The 20,265-nt window shown below is 43.0% G+C and overlaps 1 long non-coding RNA gene across 1 annotated transcript; it reads right to left on the bottom strand.

Annotated features, from left to right (window-relative positions):
- Positions 1–979: 979 nt before the first annotated feature.
- Positions 980–2,933, bottom strand: LOC133664212 (uncharacterized). The gene is made up of 3 exons (XR_009828558.1): positions 2,804–2,933; positions 2,523–2,702; positions 980–1,720 (listed from the first exon to the last, which is right to left on the bottom strand). It is a non-coding gene; the product is annotated as an uncharacterized LOC133664212 (long non-coding RNA).
- Between the last annotated feature and the right edge of the window lie 17,332 nt (positions 2,934–20,265).

Here is a 20,265-nt window from a genome sequence, read left to right as displayed (position 1 = left end):
TTTAGGGGTCTGATGCAGGGACGCACGGTCACGGCAGGTGAAGCATATAAATGAAGTGGAATATGAATATAAAAACATAAAATAAATGTTAATATTTGTCCAAAAAACTGTGTTAGGAATGTATATTCTGTATTTATAAAATCGCTTTTTAACATTTACTTGAGTAAAAATCACTATTTTACACATAAACTGATCAATTGAAGATTATGTACTGTATGCCCACCAGTGAAATTGTTGTTAGCTTTAAGCTACTGTAAATCTAGTGCCTTTGACCCGGGTATGAATTGAGACTTTATTAGTCATATTCCATAACACTGACTTAGATTTACAACTGACACAATATTGCTATTGTAGATATAAAACAAATATTATTGGTATAGCTTTGACCAGCGAGTTTTACTTGAAAATATAAACAACTGAACATCTGACTGTACAATAATTTGTCATTAAGTGAATTTGGCTATGGGTGTATTTACAATTTTAGCAGCTTTGTTTCATTATCAAGCAATGTGCAATTAATTATAAGTTTTTTTGAGAAATTGTTCAACGAACTTGTATCAAGTTCCACATGACACCACTGTCAAAACAATGATGCTCATTTCAATGTTTTTCATTGTTCTGTTTTGTTTGTCTTGTATTGAGTGTGTTTCAGGTCCCAGACCCTTTCTAAATGCTATGTAATACACAACATCAACATTATGCAGGTGTTCTTGTTAGATTGATCTTATATTCAGTGTGTTTAGCTGGGATAGGCTCCGGCACCCCCCGCGACCCCGTAAGGGACAAGCGGTAGAAAATGGATGGATAGATGGATGGATGGATGGATAGATCAGTAAAGTGAATTATATTTATATAGCGCTTTTCTCTAGTGACTCAAAACGCTTTTACATAGTGAAACCCAATATCTAAGTTACAATTAAACCAGTGTGGGTGGCACTGGGAGCAGGTGGGCAAAGTGTCTTGCCCAAAGACACAGCGGCAGTGACTAGGATGGCGGAAGCGGGGATCGAACCTGGAACCCTCAAGTTGCTGGCACGGCCACTCTACCAACCGAGCTATACCGCCCCAAATCAGATCAGATTTTGTGAGTTTGTAAAGCCTTTCGAGCCCTTATAGATATAAATTTTGATTGACTGACGAGTGTTTCAGGTTATGCATGTTTTTAAATGGTCCGTATTACACAACATTATCAACTACATGTAGTTGTCAAAATGGTATGCATTTAATGTGTTCTCATAGTCTCATGGTCTCCTGTTCTCACATTTCTGCAATGACATTCCTCTAAGTTAGTTATGTGTCCAAAAAGTACACTGTGCAAGTTAAACAACAAACTGATCCCGTTTCTAAGAACATGGATGCAAACTAATTATCTATCTGCCCTAATAGCTGTTTACAATTCTCATTCTCTGTAAGTTTGCATCCCTGTAGAAGGCACTCAAGAATTGTTGATTATACATTACCGATGGATGGGCTGTTTTGAATGAACATTATACAGTGCTTTCTTGGAGGTTCTTGTTGTATTGTCTTCTTGGGTGTAATTCTGTATTGTGTCCTTTCCATGTATGGCGGCTGGAACATCAATCCATCTGCATGCCAGTTTAAGGCCATCTTCCGCCGTCTAATGGTTTGCTGTAGTGTCTCTCGCATAGTGAGACTGGCAGCGTGGCAGCCGAAGATAGCGCAGTGTCCCTCTCTGCAGTAGAGTTGTCCTCTGCTGAAACTGCAGGAAAAACAACCATCTCCATTTGCCAACATTTTTGCCAATGTGTATGGAAACAGTTATCTTCCACACACCATTTGTTGGTCTGGTGGACAATGCTCTGGTCTAAATCACAGGATTTGTAGTCTGGCAGATACTACGGAAGGTGTCCTGTGATGTGTGCTATGCAAGCGAGTACTATCCTTCTCGTCCGCATCTAAAACCGAAAATTGAAATTTCGCTTCTCCCGTAAGCGCTCCCAACAAAATGGCTACTTTTCATGCCTCTGGTATATCCTGGCTGCCCAAGAGCCCTTTAATCTGCTCCTTCCACTCAGAATACTTGAGATCGTCACCATGCCCTTTAAATCTGGGCAGCCATGGTGCGCCAGGATACACCGGCATCATCATCTTGTCCTTACTGGAAGCAGTGCTCGCACAATATGGATCCTGTTGGTAACGCCAGAAATGTGATGGACCCGAGTGGTGGAAATTTAAAATCTAGTAAAATATTGCTTAAAACAAATATAAATATTAAGAACCCAATGTAGTGAGAGCAACTGTCCCAAAATAAGGAAAGATAATGATGCTCACTCACAATTTATTACAATACAAATTAAAAAACAGTCAAGTTGATAACACTAAAAATACCAATTGGTAAACAATAATATAGGTGAGGGTACAGCCACGACAGGTGTGGTCAGTGTCCTGGCTCTGCTCACTTCCACGGCGTCCTCCTACACACAAATTAAATCGGAGGCAGGCCACGGGGATAAAATAATTTAAAAACACGGAAACGCTCTCAGGGCTGACGTCACACTTACACACAAGGCAGGGTTTTCCCCTGCCCCTGCTGTAGTTCCGCGTAGAAGTGTTGGGTACGCCCGCCCTCCTCGCCAGTCTCCGGTCACTCGCGGGACCTAAGTGGCCGTACTTGTCCCGGCTCGCTCCGCCTCTCGGTCTTTCCCGGGGGTCACATGCAGGTCTCTGGGTCCCGATCGCTCCTGCTCACAGAACCACACAGCCAGCGCATGACGCACGAGCCGCAAGCCCACAGCCCAAGGCAGTTGAATTACCCCGCGAATCCACAAGGCACGACACTTACTTTGGAGGCAGAGTTTCCTCTGCCCCTGCGTGTTGTGGGGTTCTGGGGGTTCGCTCCGGTAGCCTGCGGGTCTGCTGGGTAGTCCTGGGGATTCCTTCCCAGCCTGCGCGCATTCACCCGGTCCTCCTTGTCAAGCCTCCCGATCCTCCTGGTCGCTCCTCTTTAAATGTGTGCAGTTCTAATGCTCCACAGGTGCGTCTGATTTCAGGTGCCGTTCGATTGGGCACTTTGGTTGTCAGGGGCAACAAGCTAAAAGGGGCAACGTCTTAAAATGCCAGCAAAGTCCAGAAAGAGTAAAAACATGCAATTAAAAATACAATCAAATTCTACAGCAATAAAACATGCAATTAAAATCCACAACAATAAAAACACTCAAAGACATGCATGGCAATGAAACATTAAAAAATAAAATCCCCTACTTGTGTCCCATCACAGAATGTTTATTACATTTAAACCACAACAGAGGTGGCATTACCAACTTCTGATGATGAACACATCCCGCCACCCGAGAGACTGAAAACACCTTTAAAAGACATGGATGCATCATCACAACATCGTGCAGTGAGACATTCTTCCAATGGTATGTTGTCATCAATTATAAGCTTAAGAAATTGAAAGAGTAAATGAAACCAAAGTTGTAGGTATAATGATTGATGATAAATTGAACTGGAAATATTTTGTATGGTCACTTGCAGGTAAAGCTGCCCAGAAAAGGCGACCCTGGACACAGAAAGAGGTGAAGGCTGTCGAGAAGCACATGAAGTGATTCATCCCTTCTGGTATTGTACCAGGAAAGAGTGACTGTTTAAAATGTTTGAGGGCCGAACCGGAAGCTCTCCAAAACCGGGAATGGCAAGCATTGAAGTTCTATGTGTACAACTGCATTACGGCCTACAAAAGGAGAGTGCAGCTAAAATAGTAGATTAAGAGATAATCAGCAAGTCTGGTTAAGTATAACAGTTTTTTTTATTGTTATTTATGTTCAATGTTGTTCCAAATAAAAAGTAAAAATGAAAATTTAAATGAGTTTTCTTGAAAAGTTAAACGTGTTATCCTGGCATTAATAGTACTATAATTCTGTATGGTATCCATCCTTAGTTAAAACAAATATGTGCTTTTCCTTCAAAAATAAGGACATTTCAATGTGACCCCAAACTTTTGAACGGTAGTGTATGTGTATCTATCTATCTATTATATTAATTTAACATTAGACAATAGAAGTAAGGGAACTTGTCACACTTAAGAACAAATAAGCCACCCCAAGAGTGCTCTGGAGCACTCGTAAATTTTGTTCTTACCTACGAACAAATCCCAGCTAAGAAAACATTGGTGAATACAAAATCTCCTTAAAAACTTCGTAAGTGGTCCTGAGAACAAAATTTGTTCTTAAGAACGGTTGCTGAATGGGGCACATTGTTAAGAGCACAATCACTCGTTTAATGAGGGATGTTTGATATTAGTGGAAACCTTACTTGAGTAGACACCTCATCTCAATCCAACTTGACAGGGTACATTCTGTCCTCTGTAGAGTATATCATTAACTTCTTCCCTTTGAGATTAGAGTTCCAAACATAATTATTTTTTTAGAATAGGTCTTTGTGTTAGTTTGTCAAACCAGAAAAACAAGAACACTCAAAATCTATTAGCAGCTCAAGTAAAATCAGAATCAAATTAAAACAAACTTTATTTCTAATGAACACACCTGAGCTTAACCTTGAAAAGTCATCTGATGGTAGCTTTTTTCTTTCATCAAAACTTTTGATGAAAGAAAAAAGTTGTGGGTGACAACTTTTTACGTTGTTCTACTGGGGAACTTCAACGCTCATAATGGCAACGACAGTGAAACCTGAAGAGGCGTGATTGGGAAGAATGGCCGCCCGGAAATGAACCCGAGGCAGTTGGAGTGGATCTGAATATTTCAAATGTACACAAATATTTCTGAAATACTGTATGTACAAATTTAAATGTAAATTAGTTTTGCCTATGTTTTCATTGTAAACATTCTATAGGTTTTGCCATATTTGTGACATCATTATTTTGAATGTTCCCTCATCTAAAATAAGTTTGTGACTAAATAAAAACTATGAAAGTGCTGGATAACTTCCAGGTTAAACAACTTTTTAACAGTTCAGAAACATTATTCAAAATAATATAATTAAAATGTGTCTCCCCCCAAACACCCTGAAGTATAGGCTAAACCTTTCCAATTCGGAAATCTTAAAAGTGTCTTAGAGGGCTTTAAATTTGATCCTAAAAAATGTGCAGCTACATTGTCCTGCAAAAAGTCCTTACTGAATTTAGGGGTCTGATGCAGGGACGCACGGTCACGGCAGGTGAAGCATATAAATGAAGTGGAATATGAATATAAAAAACATAAAATAAATGTTAATATTTGTCCAAAAAACTGTGTTAGGAATGTATATTCTGTATTTATAAAATCGCTTTTTAACATTTACTTGAGTAAAAATCACTATTTTACACATAAACTGATCAATTGAAGATTATGTACTGTATGCCCACCAGTGAAATTGTTGTTAGCTTTAAGCTACTGTAAATCTAGTGCCTTTGACCCGGGTATGAATTGAGACTTTATTAGTCATATTCCATAACACTGACTTAGATTTACAACTGACACAATATTGCTATTGTAGATATAAAACAAATATTATTGGTATAGCTTTGACCAGCGAGTTTTACTTGAAAATCTAAACAACTGAACATCTGACTGTACAATAATTTGTCATTAAGTGAATTTGGCTATGGGTGTATTTACAATTTTAGCAGCTTTGTTTCATTATCAAGCAATGTGCAATTAATTATAAGTTTTTTTGAGAAATTGTTCAACGAACTTGTATCAAGTTCCACATGACACCACTGTCATAACAATGATGCTCATTTCAATGTTTTTCATTGTTCTGTTTTGTTTGTCTTGTATTGAGTGTGTTTCAGGTCCCAGACCCTTTCTAAATGCTATGTAATACACAACATCAACATTATGCAGGTGTTCTTGTTAGATTGATCTTATATTCAGTGTGTTTAGCTGGGATAGGCTCCGGCACCCCCCGCGACCTCGTAAGGGACAAGCGGTAGAAAATGGATGGATGGATGGATAAATCAGTGAAGTGAATTATATTTATATAGCGCTTTTCACAAGTGACTCAAAGCACTTTTACATAGTGAAACCCAATATCTAAGTTACAATTAAACCAGTGTGGGTGGCACTGGGAGCAGGGGGGAAAAGTGTCTTGCCCAAGGACACAACGGCAGTGACTAGGATGGCGGAAGCAGGAATCGAACATGGAACCCTCAAATTGCTGGCACGGCCACTCTACCAACCAAGCTATACCGCCCTAAATCAGATCAGGAGATTTTGTGAGTTTGTGAAGCCTTTCGAGCCCTTTGAGGTTATAGATATACATTTTGATTGACTGACAAGTATTTCAGGTTCTGCATGTTTTTAAATGGTGTGTATTACACCACATTATCAACTACATGTAGTTGTCAAAATGGTATGCATTTAATGTGTTCTCATGGTCTCATGGTCTCCTGTTCTCACATTTCTGCAATGACATTCCTCTAAGTTAGTTATGTGTCCAAAAAGTACACTGTGCAAGTTAAACAACAAACTGATCCCGTTTCTAAGAACATGGATGCAAACTAATTATCTATCTGCCCTGGTAGCTGTTTACAATTCTCATTCTCTGTAAGTTTGCATCCCTGTTAAAGGCACTCAAGAATTGTTGATTATACATTACCGATGGATGGGCTGTTTTGAATGAACATTATACGGTGCTTTCTTGGAGGTTCTTGTTGTATTGTCTTCTTGGGTGTAATTCTGTATTGTGTCCTTTCCATGTATGGCGGCTGGAACATCAATCCATCTGCATGCCAGTTTAAGGCCATCTTCCGCCGTCTAATGGTTTGCTGTGGTGTCTCTCGCATAGTGAGACTGGCAGTGTGGCAGCCGAAGATAGCGCAGTGTCCCTCTCTGCAGTAGAGTTGTTCTCTGCTGAAACTGCAGGAAAAACAACCATGTTTGCCAACATTTTTGCCAATGTGTATGGAAACAGTTATCTTCCACACACCATTTGTTGGTCTGGTGGACAATGCTCTGGTCTAAATCACAGGATTTGTAGTCTGGCAGATACTACGGAAGGTTCCCCACTCTTCAACAAGGCCTTCTTGCATTTTTTGGCTAATATACTTTACATTGCGTTACCTTTTCCTTTAGACCCCGTCATCTGCAAACAATGATTTCCCCACTCCAGCTGGATTATTCACAATTATATAATTGATCACTTCCTTGAAGTGTTCCATTTTCTACAGCATGACATTTAGACACCTGGACACCAACCAAAACTTGAATGGATCGAACCTTCAAAAAATCTCAGACGCAATAAAACATTTTGCCCCCAATACTTATAGCATGTAACTTAATCACCAGGCCGTCTCTTCAAAGCATATCATATGCTTTCTCCACATCAAAGAATACCGCACATACTGATTCTTTATTCACCTGAGCTCTTCTTACATCATCTTCTAGACATACAGTTGGATCCATAGTTGGTCTGCCTTTCCGAAACCCGCTTTGATATGGAGCAAACATACCCCTTGTTTCTAATATGTACAGAAGTCTCTCATTGATCATACGCTCCATAATCTCACAAATGTTTGACGTCAGAGCTATGGGTCTATAACTTCCTGGTTTACTGGCATCTTTTTCTGGTTCATATTGTAATGCCCCGCAGTGGAGAAGGAGTCACACAGATGAGGATGCGCTGCTCAATCCTTTATTAACAAGCGGTAACTGGTTGTAGTTCAAAAGTAACGCACACACATACACGAGCTGCTGTTAGCCACAACTCACGCTCACACACCCTCAAGTTCTCCGCCAAATCACTCGCGCATGCGCGTTTCCCAAACCCTTAAAGACACAGTACACTAATGCAAATATCACAGATATTACACTGCCTCTCCCTTTATGAAGCCCCTCGCCCCGAGGGGTCAACAAGAAAATCCCTGAACCTCGGCGGTCTACGCCTCTGTCTCTGTGGCTGGCCCTGTTCTGACTCAGTTCCATCAACACGTGGCGCTAGCGGCTGAACAGGGACAACAATGGTGGAATATGGGTAACCTTGATCCACTAACTGTCCATTGCCATCTGGTGAGGCAGGCGCCGTCTCAAACTGGGGAACTTCTCTGCCCCTGTAGGGTGCCAAACGGTCTCTATGCAGGACAACTTTTCGGCCCTTAGGGGGCACTGCAACTCTATAGACTACTTCCCCCACCCTCTCAAGCACCCTACACGGACCGTCCCAATGACTGTCCAACTTGGGGCAACGTCCTTTTTTCCTTTTGGGTGTGTACACCCAGACCAGCTCGTCAGGCGTAAAGTCCCGGCCCTTGCTCCGCACGTCATGGTTCCTCTTTTGCCTCAAACCAGCCTTCCCCAACTGGTCTCGTGCGAAGGAATGTGCCGCTTTCATCCGATCCTGCAACTTCCGAGCGTACTCCAGTCCCGGCCGATCCTCGGTACTGCCTGGTGGTCTCCCAAACGCCAACTCAGTGGTCTCCCAACCCAACATCAATAGGGCAGGGGTGCAGCTTGTGGAACTTTGAACCGCGGAACGGTATGCCATCAGCACTAGTGGAATATGCCGGTCCCAGTCATGCTGATGGTTGGCGGTGAGGATGGCTAGCTGCTGCTGCATGGTGCGGTTAAACCGCTCCACTAGTCCATCACTTTGCGGATGCAAGGGAGTCGTGCGTGTCTTTTGCATGTCCAGTCTTTCACACAGGGCAGCAAAAACCCTGGATTCAAAATTCCTGCCCTGGTCGCTGTGGAGGATATCTGCAGTTCCAAAACGACTGAACATGCCCTTCAGTAATGCCCTCCGCTTCTTGGTTCGGCAGTGCGTACGCCTCCGGCCACTTAGTAAAATAATCCATCGCGCAAAGCACATACTTGTTTCCTCTGTCTGTTACGGGAAAAGGGCCCATAATGTCCACAGCTACTCTCTCCATGGGTGCTCCAACCCCTTGCTGCTGAAGCGGTGAGTGTGACCGGTCCTGGGGTCCCTTGTAGGCTGCGCACTCATCACAGCGCCGACAGAAGTCCTCCACGTCCCGCCGGTGCTGAACCCAGTAGAACCCTTGGCGCAACCGACGGAACGTCTTTGTGCTGCCAAAATGCCCTGAGCCTGTGCCCCCATGACACGCCTTCAGCACTGCGTCCCTCAAAGTCTTCGGTACCACCACCTGCCATCTCTCCTCCCCGGTGGCCGGCTCCTTCCACGCACGCTGCAGTACGTCGTCCCTGATGCGCAGCACAGCAAACTTACTCCACAGGCCCTTGGTGCCGACTGACAGCCCCAACACGCCATCCCGGGGTGGTCTCCTACCACTCTGGACCCATTGCCGCACTGGTTTGAGATTGCTGTCTTCCCCTTGCCTGGCCGCCCATTCTGCAGCATCCACAGTCTCCAAGGTGCAGCGTGAAGGCTCGTCAGCGGTCTCATCTCCGCGCAGCTCCTTCTCTCTGACGTCTCGCCGGTCACAGTAGCTACAGCCATCAATAGCACACGGCCGCCGAGAGAGAGCGTCTGCATTGGCGTGCTGCGCCCCAGCACGATGACACACACTAAAGTGGAAAGACTGCAGCTCCTCCAGCCATCGCGCCACCTGACCCTCTGGTTCACGAAACGACATCAGCCATTGAAGTGCTGCATGGTCTGTTCTGATGGTGAAGGACACGCCACACAAGTAGTATTTGAAATGGCGTACAGCCAACACAACAGCTAACAGTTCACGTCTGGTCACACAGTACCGCCGCTCACTCTTGTTGAAGGTGCGGCTGAAGTAAACCACCACCCGTTCACCTTCTGGGCCCACTTGCGACAGCACCGCGGCCATTCCAACATTGCTGGCGTCCGTATCCAGCACAAAAGGTTTAGCTGGGTCTGGAGTAGTGAGGACAGGAGCATTTATGAGGGCCTTCTTGAGGCCAGAAAATGCCTCGTGACAGTCCGGCGTCCACACGAACATCTGATCGTTCTGAAGGAGGCTAAACAACGGTGCGCCACTGCAGGAAAATCCCTTTACAAAACGCAGATAATATGAGGCAAGTCCCAAGAAGCTTTTTAGCTGCTTTTGGTCCTTTGGAATTGGCCAGTCTCTGATAGCGCCGATCTTCTCCTCCAGCGTGGTGATGCCGCTCCCGTCCACCTTGTGGCCCAGAAACTCCACCTCACGCCGCATGAAATGGCACTTCTCTGGGTGGAGTTTCAGTCCAGCTGCAGCAATCCTTTCCAGTACCAGCCTCAAGGAATCAAGGGCTGACTGAAAGGACCGTCCATGGACGAGGACATCGTCCAAGTAGACCAAGCACTCTTGCCTGGGGATGTTAGCGAGCACTGTGTCCATCAGTCGCTCAAATGTCCCTGGTGCGTTGCAGAGCCCAAAGCTCATGACCTTGAATTGCCAGTGGCCCCTGGTGGTGCAGAACGCTGTCTTCTGTCGTGACTCAGGGGTGAGTGGGACCTGCCAGTATCCACTGCGCAGGTCGAGCGACGAGAACCACGAGGATCCCAAAACCAGGTCCAACGTCTCATCGACCCGCGGGAGTGGGTAACAATCCTTTTTTGTCACCTTATTCAGCGGCCTGTAATCCAAACAGACCCGCGGTCTTGTGCTGTTCTTCCTGGGAACCATGACCACGGCAGACGCCCACGGACTGTCAGAGGGTTCTATGATTCCCGCCTCGAGCATGGCGTGGACCTCTCTATCAGCCGCCTCCTGCCGGATCATGGGAAGGCGACGAGGGCGCACCTTGACCTGCCGCGCATCCCCAGTGTCGATGTGGTGTTCAACCAGATGGGTGAGACCCACCTCATTTTCATTGAGGGCGAAAATGTCCTTAAAGTCCCACAATACGTGCCACAGCCGCTCGCGCTGCTCCCCTTCAAGGCTGACGCAGTTCTTTTCCCAGATGGAGCGGACCGCTACTGTCCGGTCCTCATTTTGCCGTTGTTGGTTTAGCGCTACTGTTGTGGACGGCCCGGATGACGTCGCCCCCCACTTTGGACTTGATTCTTAAGGGCGAACGGACTCTGCCCCCATTACCGGTGGCTGCTGCGTGGTGGATGGTGTCCTCTTGGCTGCGAGCTCTCTGATTGCCTCATCCCTCTCTATGGGGGGCCTGACAGCCTCTTCCCAGGTTGTCGGACTGGCGACTGCGGTGTTGACGGACACAGCCACAGTCCGTTCAGTGGGAGCGGTCAGCTTTACTCGCTGGCCACTCGGCAAAACGAGCACCGCAGACCCCAGGTCTATTACACATCTTGTGGCTTTCAAAAAGTCTCGACCAAGTATACATGGGTCGCTCACATCCACCACCCAAGCGGAAAATGTCGCTGACAAGCCTCCGATTACGAACATAAACGTCGCTCTGCCTTTCATCTGGGCTATTTCCCCAGTCACTGTCTTTAATCTGGTGAGACTTGGTTCTAAAACGGTTCCAGCTGGAACAACGTCCGGTCTCACAATCGTGGCTGAAGATCCAGTATCCACCAGGGCTGTGCAGGCCACGCCCCCAATCTGCACGAAAACATGACATGGGTCCCCCACTTCTGTCCAGCCCACAGTCACAACAGTCTCGTCACTCAAGGGCTGGTGCTCCCGGTAACTGGCTAAAGGGGTCCGTGTCGTCCGGGCTACACAGACCCTCTCCCGTTTCCCTGCTGGTCCTTCCTATTTGGACAGCGCCGCAGCAGGTGGCCAAGTTGTCCACACCCCCAGCAGACAGCAGTGCACGCTCGTCTGTCCTTCTTTTCCTCATACTGTGTTGGGCGGGTCTGCAGCGCACATACAAGTTCCTCCACCCACGCCGGTCTTTGTTCCGCGTCCTGCGTAAACGATGCAGCCGAAACTGGGTGGGAAAATGTCTCAAGTGCTGCCCCAGTGGCGATCTCTCTCTCCATATCAAGTTCGAGTGCATCTGCCAGGGCTGTGGGGTGGGCGAGCTGGACGCGCAAGCGCAGTTCATCCGGTTTAAGTGCTTGGATGAATTGATCACGTATCAGTTCGTTTTGGATTGCGTTCGGCATTCCGATATACGCACGCCGACCCAGCCTCTCGATCCCATGAGCAAGGCACCGAAGCGACTCACCCAGTAGTCTGACACGTTGCTTAAACTCACAGCGTAAAAAGTCCCTCAAGTCAAACTCTCCAAAACGCCTTTGCAGTGCAGCAACCAGCGCACTGTAATCAAGTCTATCTTCCGGGTTCAGCAGGAGCAAACAGGACGCAGCTTCTTCCGTCAGTGACAAAGCCAACTGTATTGCCCTCACCTCCTCAGTCCAGCCTGCTTTATTAGCCACAAGCTCAAACTGAATTTTATAAGCTTCCCAGCTTCCTTTCCCGGAAAACTTCAGCGTCCTCAATGCTTCCCACACAAACTCATGGCCGCCGCCATGTTTGTTTACATTCGGCGGCGGCGCATGCGCTCCTGCGTCATGACGCCGCTCTGTTATGGCGGTACTGTTGTCCATGTGGCGCGAAACGCTGGCTTCATGGCGTCCGTGCTCGACGCAAACTGCGTCCGGGATGTCAATCGCACACTCTCCAGTTCCTCTCTCTACCTTCACTCGAGCGCTGCGGTCGGCGAACATCCTCACTCCACAATGCGGGCGGCAGCGGGTTGAAATCGAAGCACTTCTGACACCAATGTAATGCCCCGCAGTGGAGAAGGAGTCACACAGACGAGGATGCGGTGCTCAATCCTTTATTAACAAGCGGTAACTCGTTGTAGTTCAAAAGTAACGCACACACATACACGAGCTGCTGTTAGCCACAACTCACGCTCACACACCCTCAAGTTCTCCGCCAACTCACTCGCGCATGCGCTTTTCCCAAACCCTTAAAGACACAGTACACTAATGCAAATATCACATATTTTACAATATATAGGAACTATGAGTGCTTCTTTCCAGCTTGTGGGCAAATATCCTACATTCCCTACCTTATTAATTACATACAAAGTCTTTTTAAGGCACCCATTGCTCAGATTTTTCATCATGCTATATGTTACTTCATCTGGGGCAGTTTGTTTTGCCTTGTTCAGTAAATATTTAAATTCCCTTAGCGTTAAAGGAGCATTCTCGGGTCCATCAAAATCAGATTTTATACAAAATGCTTCGCTATTTTCCAATTTAGTTTTCCGTCGGCCTTGGTTTTTTTTGCTCATTCAAATTCTCAGAACTGTGAACCTTAGAAAAGTCTCTGCCAATAATTCAGCCTTCTCTTTATCATTCACTGCAGTCACTCTTCCATCACTGAGAACAGGAAGGGTCTGATTTGTCCTATCCCCACCCATCTTTCTAACCACACCCCATACTTGTGTAATATTAATTTTGCTCCCAATATAATCACAATATCCTTTCCAATATTCCCTTTTAGCTAACCTTATCGTTCTCCTGACCACATAGCCTGTGCTTGCTAATACTGAATCAGATGCTGAAAATGATGTGTCCTTTTTACCAATTTAAATGCCTTGTTCCTTCTTTTAATAGCTACCTTGCAGGCCTCATTCTACCACGGTACAATCTTCTTGCTTTTACTTCCCTTACTCTTCGGGATAGCTTCTGCAGCAGCTAGCAGAATACCCTGCTTTATTTTACAATCAAGATCTAATATTGTGACTTCAATGTCAACATCAATTTCTTCAAATGACTTTTCACTAACTTCTGCAAACTTTTCCAAATTAGCTTTTCCAAATACCCATCTTCTTCTCCCACTTTCTCAAATTTCAGGCACAATGATATGTATCTTACACCAAACTGGATAATGGTCACTTACAATGGTCTTTTCTTTTTCCACTGACCAATCACAGCTCGCTGCAATACTTCTTGACACCAAAGTAGGATCAAGCACTGACTCTTTACCTGAATCAACATTAACCCTTGTAGGACTACTATAATTTAAACAAACAAGACACTTCTCATTCATCAACTCCTCAATCGTAATTCCATTAGCATCTATTCGATCACTTTTCCATATCCCACTATGACTATTAAAGTCCCTACACCATAATATAGCTCCATCTTGCCACTCTATCCTCCAGTTTGTTTATCTCCAACTTTAAGGATTATAGTAATTTATAATGACACTCTCTTACCTATCCATATTTTAGTCTCAATATACTCCTGCTCCTTCCCCAAACCCATAACACATTACAAAGCATCTTGTTTTATAAACGTCACACATCCTCCACCAGTTCCCTGCGCCCTATCACATCTAACAGATACGTATCCATTAATAACAAAGTCAAGAGACGGCTTTAACCAAGATTCCTGAATACATATAATGTCAGGTTTTTCCAACTCTACTATCAATAAACTGTTTGAATTATTGACCATTTGCAATCAAACTCCTAGCATTCCAATAACGAATGAGCATGAGTGTTGTTAATATTTAGTAGCTCGCAATACATCATTGATCTTCTCCCATTTTAAGCCTAGCATATCCAAGTGCTGCTCTGCTGCCTTTACCACAACCTGGATTATTTCAGTTTTGGACTTGATCTCATGTGTTGCATTTATGACACCAGCAATAAATACCACTATTTTGTTCTTCTCAACACATACTTTACTTCTTTCCAAACGTTCTTATTGCACATTAACAGGGTCATCTATTTTCTGCCTTTCCATTGTTTTAACTTCTTCCGCATATATGACACTTTAGTCTTCACTTGTATTTGCTGCACCTCCACTTCTCTTTTCATTGCTTCACATTTCCAATAGTTCAACACTGTAATCCCCTCCACAATTACAACACTTTGGTTTGATTCCCTCGCCACACTTGCCATACTCATGCTGTCCATTACAGCGTGCACATCTTACCTGACATTTCCAAAACTTTGCAATGTGCCCAAACTCCTAGCATCAATGGCATCTCATAGGTTTAGGAATAAACTCTCTCACATCATACTTCACAAGACCAAAAAACACCTCTCGAGCCATTTCCTTTGCCTCGAACTCAACCAGTTTCTGTTTCCAATTGCTCAGCTTCTCTCATCATTCTACAATCAGTTTTAACAGTTGTATTCCTCCTTCTAATCTATTCCACAAGTTCCTCCATGTTGACCTTTACAGAGATCCCAGTTACTATATGCCTCTGCAAACATTTTGCCTTTTCTCACCAACTTTCAACACTTAGTCCACCTTAACTTTTTCCACATTTGTCAACACTTTAGCCTTTTCTACCTGCTGCACAGAATCACAATCAATAAGCAAATTTCCATCAGTAAGAACTTTCACAAATTTAACCTCCTCAATGTTATCCCTTATAATCCTAGTCAGTCACAGGGGATCTGCCTTTTTCAACCTTAGTTCTCCCTGAAAACGAACAACGATCATTAACTTTTCACCATCATCCTCACTATCATTTGTATCATTGCAACTGCTAACACCACTATTTTATTTATTTCGCTTACTCGTTTTACCAAATCAATTGTACATATCAAATTATAAGTTATTACCACTTTTAACTGTTAACTTATTTTATGTATATTTATGAGCCTTGCTTCAGATCTTATAGCTCAAATATATACAAATTAACTCCTAGGTCACTCCACATGTACACAGCAAACATGAAGGACATTTAAAATACACAAATAAGAAGATTAAATACAAGAATGAAATAAAAACAATAATATTAAAAAGAAAACAAATCTATATGTGAGATACTTTTTGGAGACAATTACATCTAAAATTGTGTCCCACCATTCTGTCACAGGAGTCATTAGGATAGTACAAATAGCTTATTTTTTGTTGCAAAACATATTTTGTTCTATTTATTATCTAAAGTATTCCTTGCCAGTTTATGTTGCATATCTTTATCATCTATCATTATTTTAGTTTTACTTAGATTCAATAATAGTCTATTTTTATGAAACCATCTCTTTAATGTAATCATTTCTTATTATTTTTAGACTAATATAGACGTATATAGGCTACTATAACTATAATCTAAGTTTTTGTTTGTTGTTTTTTTCTGTAAATTGCCCATTCTGTAATTTGTTGGTTTAATTAGATTTAAAATGCATTATTTTGTTTGCATATTCTATGTTTGCAATTTTCTTTAACCAACTCTAGTGAGAGGGGAGAGCGCCCTCTGGAGGTACAATCCATCTGCTCTACATGTGAGTCCATCCATCCATCCATCCATTCATTTTCCTGCCGCTTGTCCATTTCGGGGTCAAGGATGGGCTGGAGCCTATACCAGCTGCACACAGGCAGAAGGCAGGGTACAGCTGTCCCCCATCCATTGGCTATCAAATGAACCCATGACTTTTCAACACTGGGCGTCTGCGCGCGTGCTGACTCACAACCTTGGTCACAGTGCGGGAGCTGCAGTATATGGACGACAACGCATTACCTGTGGACACAGTTTCCAATCTCCAGACTACTATTGATTTATTTGATAGCGCCTACTCCTGCTTCGGTCTCACTGCCAACATTACAAAGACTAAGATCCTTGTGCAGGGAGTCCCGCGCCATCCTCTTCCAGACACCAGCAATGTACAACTTCGTGGAAAAGTCCTTGAGACTGTGAAAGCTTTCCCATACCTAAGAAGTTACCTTGCCAGTGATTGCACTTTGCAGAAGGATATCGACAACAAAATTTGTGCTGCACATTCGGCATTCGGGAGGATCTCCAAACGTGTCTTCCGAAACCATAACCTGCGTTTCCATACAAAAATCATGGTGTTCCGAGCCGTCGTTCTTTCTACCCTTTTGTACAGCTCTGAGGTGCGGGTTTTGTATAGGTGGGATCTGAACAAGCTGGAGCGTTTCTAACAGCAGAAACTTCATGCAATCCTGAATATCAAATGGCAAGACTTTGTCACAAATGAGTATGTCCTTCTCCGAGCCAACCTCCCCAGCATAAAGGCAAAGAAAGCACGACACCACCTCCGCTGGACAGGACATGTCAGAGGAATGCCCACAACCCGACTCCCTCGTCAGATCCTGTTCTCGCAACTTGTATCCGGCGCAAGCCCCCAAACGAATATTCCGCGACAAACTGAAGGCCACTCTTCTCCACTGCAAAATTGACCCTGCCACCTGGGAGACCCTTGCTGAAGACCGCACTGAGTGGAGGCATACTCTCATTCAAGGAACAGACCGCATGGAAAGTGAACAACGTTGTGTGGCTTTGGCCAAGAGAGAATAACGCAAAGGATGACTTCTTTTTCACCGCTCTCTTCCCACACTTCCCTGTAATAAGTGTGTCCATCTCTTCTGCTCTGCCTTGGGCTTGAGCAGCCACATCAGACATCATCACCCTACAAAAAGCAATAATTGAGACTCAAATGATCTGATAAATGATTACTATCTCACCGACACAAGCAATTGCCTAGTAGTATACCTGTAATTTAAGATTTTGTTTGTTGTTGTTTTCTGTAAATTGACCATTCTGTAATTTGTTGGCTGAATTGGATTCAAAATGTGTTATTTTGTTTGCGATCCCTAAAGGAAATGAAAGGAAAAGAAAATGGATGGATGGATGTTTGCATATTCTATGTTGCAATTTTCTTCAACCAACTCTAGTGAGAGGGGATGGTGCCCTCTAGTGGTACAATTCATCTGCTCTACATTCAATCCAATCCAATCCACTTTATTTATATAGCACATTTAAACAACAAAATGTTTCCAAAGTGCTGCACAACAATATTGGTATAAGCAATCCATCCATCCATCCATTTTATACCGCTTGTCCTTGTCAGGGTCGGGGGGTGCTGGAGCCTTTCTCAGCTGCATTCGGGCGGAAGGCGGGGTAAACCCTGGACAAGTCGCCACCTCATCGCAGGGCCAACACAGATAGACAGACAATCCATCCATCCATCTATCCATTTTCTTCCGCTTATCCCTTTCGGGGTCGCGAGTGGGCTGGAGCCTATTCCAGCTGCACATGGGCAGAAGGCAGCGTAAACTGTGGACAAGTCGCTGTGGTTCTCAAACTTGTTTTTAACTAACTGCCACCTCAGAATAAAACATGGCTCTCCAAGTACCACCATAGTGATCAACATTGAAATACAGTAGCATAGTAGGCCTGAGTATTTATTAAAAGCAAGACAGAGGTTTTATTTAAGTATATTCATCATTTTGGCTACTGCAACATTACATACGTGTAACTATAGGAAAAGAAAACATTGTACAGTTAGATCCAGCGTACCACAACAAGTGGTACACAGTTAGAGAATCACTGACTGTTAGTCTATTTTAATCTCAAAAGGGGGTATTTTTTATTAATCAATCCAACAAAACAATACACAACAATACCATAATAATGCAATTCCAATTCCAAAACCAAACCCGACCCAGCAACATTCAGAATAGCAATAAAAAGAGCAATTGAGAGGACACACAAACATGACACAAAACAATGTAAAAGCAGTCAAAAAAAATTAATATTATGAACAACAGTATCAATATTAGTAACAATTTCAACATTGCAGTGATTAAAAATCCCTCATCGATATTATCATTACAGAAATTTATTTAAAAAAAAAAATTAACAATAGTGTCACAGTAGCTTACACTTGCATTGCATCTCATAAGCTTGACAACACACTGTGTCTAATCATTCCACAAAAATAAAATAAGTCATTTTTTGGTTAAATTAATAGTTAAAACAAATGTAAATAATGGATCCCATATTCCAATTTATGACTCATTATTATCTAAACTAAATGCAGTTTTTTTCTACTGATATCATCTCAATAGCTTGTGTGTACCAGTCAGTATGTGTTGGACTATCAACATCTATCCATTTTTTTAATATTACCCTTTTTGTTATGATGCATATTGAAAGAAATGCATTTTTACTCTTTGATGACAAGTTACTAAATTGATGGAGATCTCCAAGAATACACATTTGCAGTGTCATTGGGATGTTTATATTAAGGAATGTGATTGCTTCTTTTGTTGTTTTCAACCATAACTCTTTTATTCTCTGACATTCCCACAATAAATGAACAAGAGTTGCCTCACTTCATACATAACTTGCTATCTACTACACCAATTTTAAACAGCTGAGAAGATGTAAAATGCAATCTTTTCAAGATATTAAATTGAGTCAGCTTATCATTAATGCTTCTAAAGGGCTTATTGGCATTTTTCCAAATATCATTCCATGATATGTCTCTTTTATCTAAAATGTTTAAGTCGATCATCCATTTCCGAACACATGTATCATTTGCATTTCTAATATGGTGTTCATTTATTATTCCATAAAATAGTTTAATTAATTTCGTATTTGTATCTTGATTAAAAAGTGCATCTTCCAGTTCATGGCTATTTAAAGACATACTTTCAGAGGATATGCATTTAATTACAGCGTGTTTTAAAGAGATAAAATTTAAAAATGATTTCTGGGTACATTATATTGATCAACTAAATATTTGAACTGTTTAAAGGAGTTTTTATTAATAATATGATGAGGTTTAGTAATACCTCTGTCTTTCCATGTTGTCCATTTAACCACATTTTTATTAATTATGATATTAGGATTGTACCAAAGCGATTGATTTACAGATGTCATTGGGTTGATTCCAATATTTTCTGACACAGTTTTAGAATGTTAAAGGTGGCTTCTATTGGGCTCTGCCTCAATTCATTAGGTATTTTTTTAATATAATATAAACTCCCCACATCAATGTCCAAATTCATTAACCTATTTTTTTCTAAAAAGGGGGTACTTAAAGGCCTACTGAAATGATTTTTTTTTATTTTAACGGGGATAGCAGATCCATTCTATGTGTCATACTTGATCATTTCGCGATATTGCCATATTTTTGCTGAAAGGATTTAGTATAGAACAACGACGATAAAGTTTGCAACTTTTGGTCTCTGATAAAAAAAAAGTCTTGCCCCTACCGTAAGTAGCGTGACGTCACCAGAGGAAGGGCTGCTCACATTTTCCTATTGTTTACAATGCAGCGAGAGAGATTTGGACCGAGAAAGTGACGATTACCCCATTAATTTGAGCGAGGATGAAAGATTTGTGCATGAGGAACGTAAAAGTGAAAGACTAGCGTGCAGTGCAGGACGTATCTTTTTTCGCTCTGACCGTAACTTAGGTACAAGGGTTCATTGGATTCCACACTCTCTCCTTTTTCTATTGTGGATCACGGATTTGTATTTTAAACCACCTCGGATACTATATCCTCTTGAAAATGAGAGTCGAGAACGCGAAATGGACATTCACAGTGACTTTTATCTCCACGACAATACATCGGTGAAGCACTTTAGCTACTGAGCTAACGTGATAGCATCGGGCTTAACTGCATACAGAAACAAAACAAATAAGCCCCTGACTGGAAGGATAGACAGAAGATCAACAATACTACCAAACTCTGGACATCTAACTACACGGTTAATGCTTTCCAGCTTGGCGAAGCT

The sequence above is a fragment of the Entelurus aequoreus genome, linkage group LG02 (genome assembly GCF_033978785.1).
Source record: "Entelurus aequoreus isolate RoL-2023_Sb linkage group LG02, RoL_Eaeq_v1.1, whole genome shotgun sequence".
NCBI lineage: Eukaryota > Metazoa > Chordata > Actinopteri > Syngnathiformes > Syngnathidae > Entelurus > Entelurus aequoreus.
Note: the sequence above shows the minus strand (reverse complement) of the source record. Positions and strands in the feature narration are given on the sequence as shown.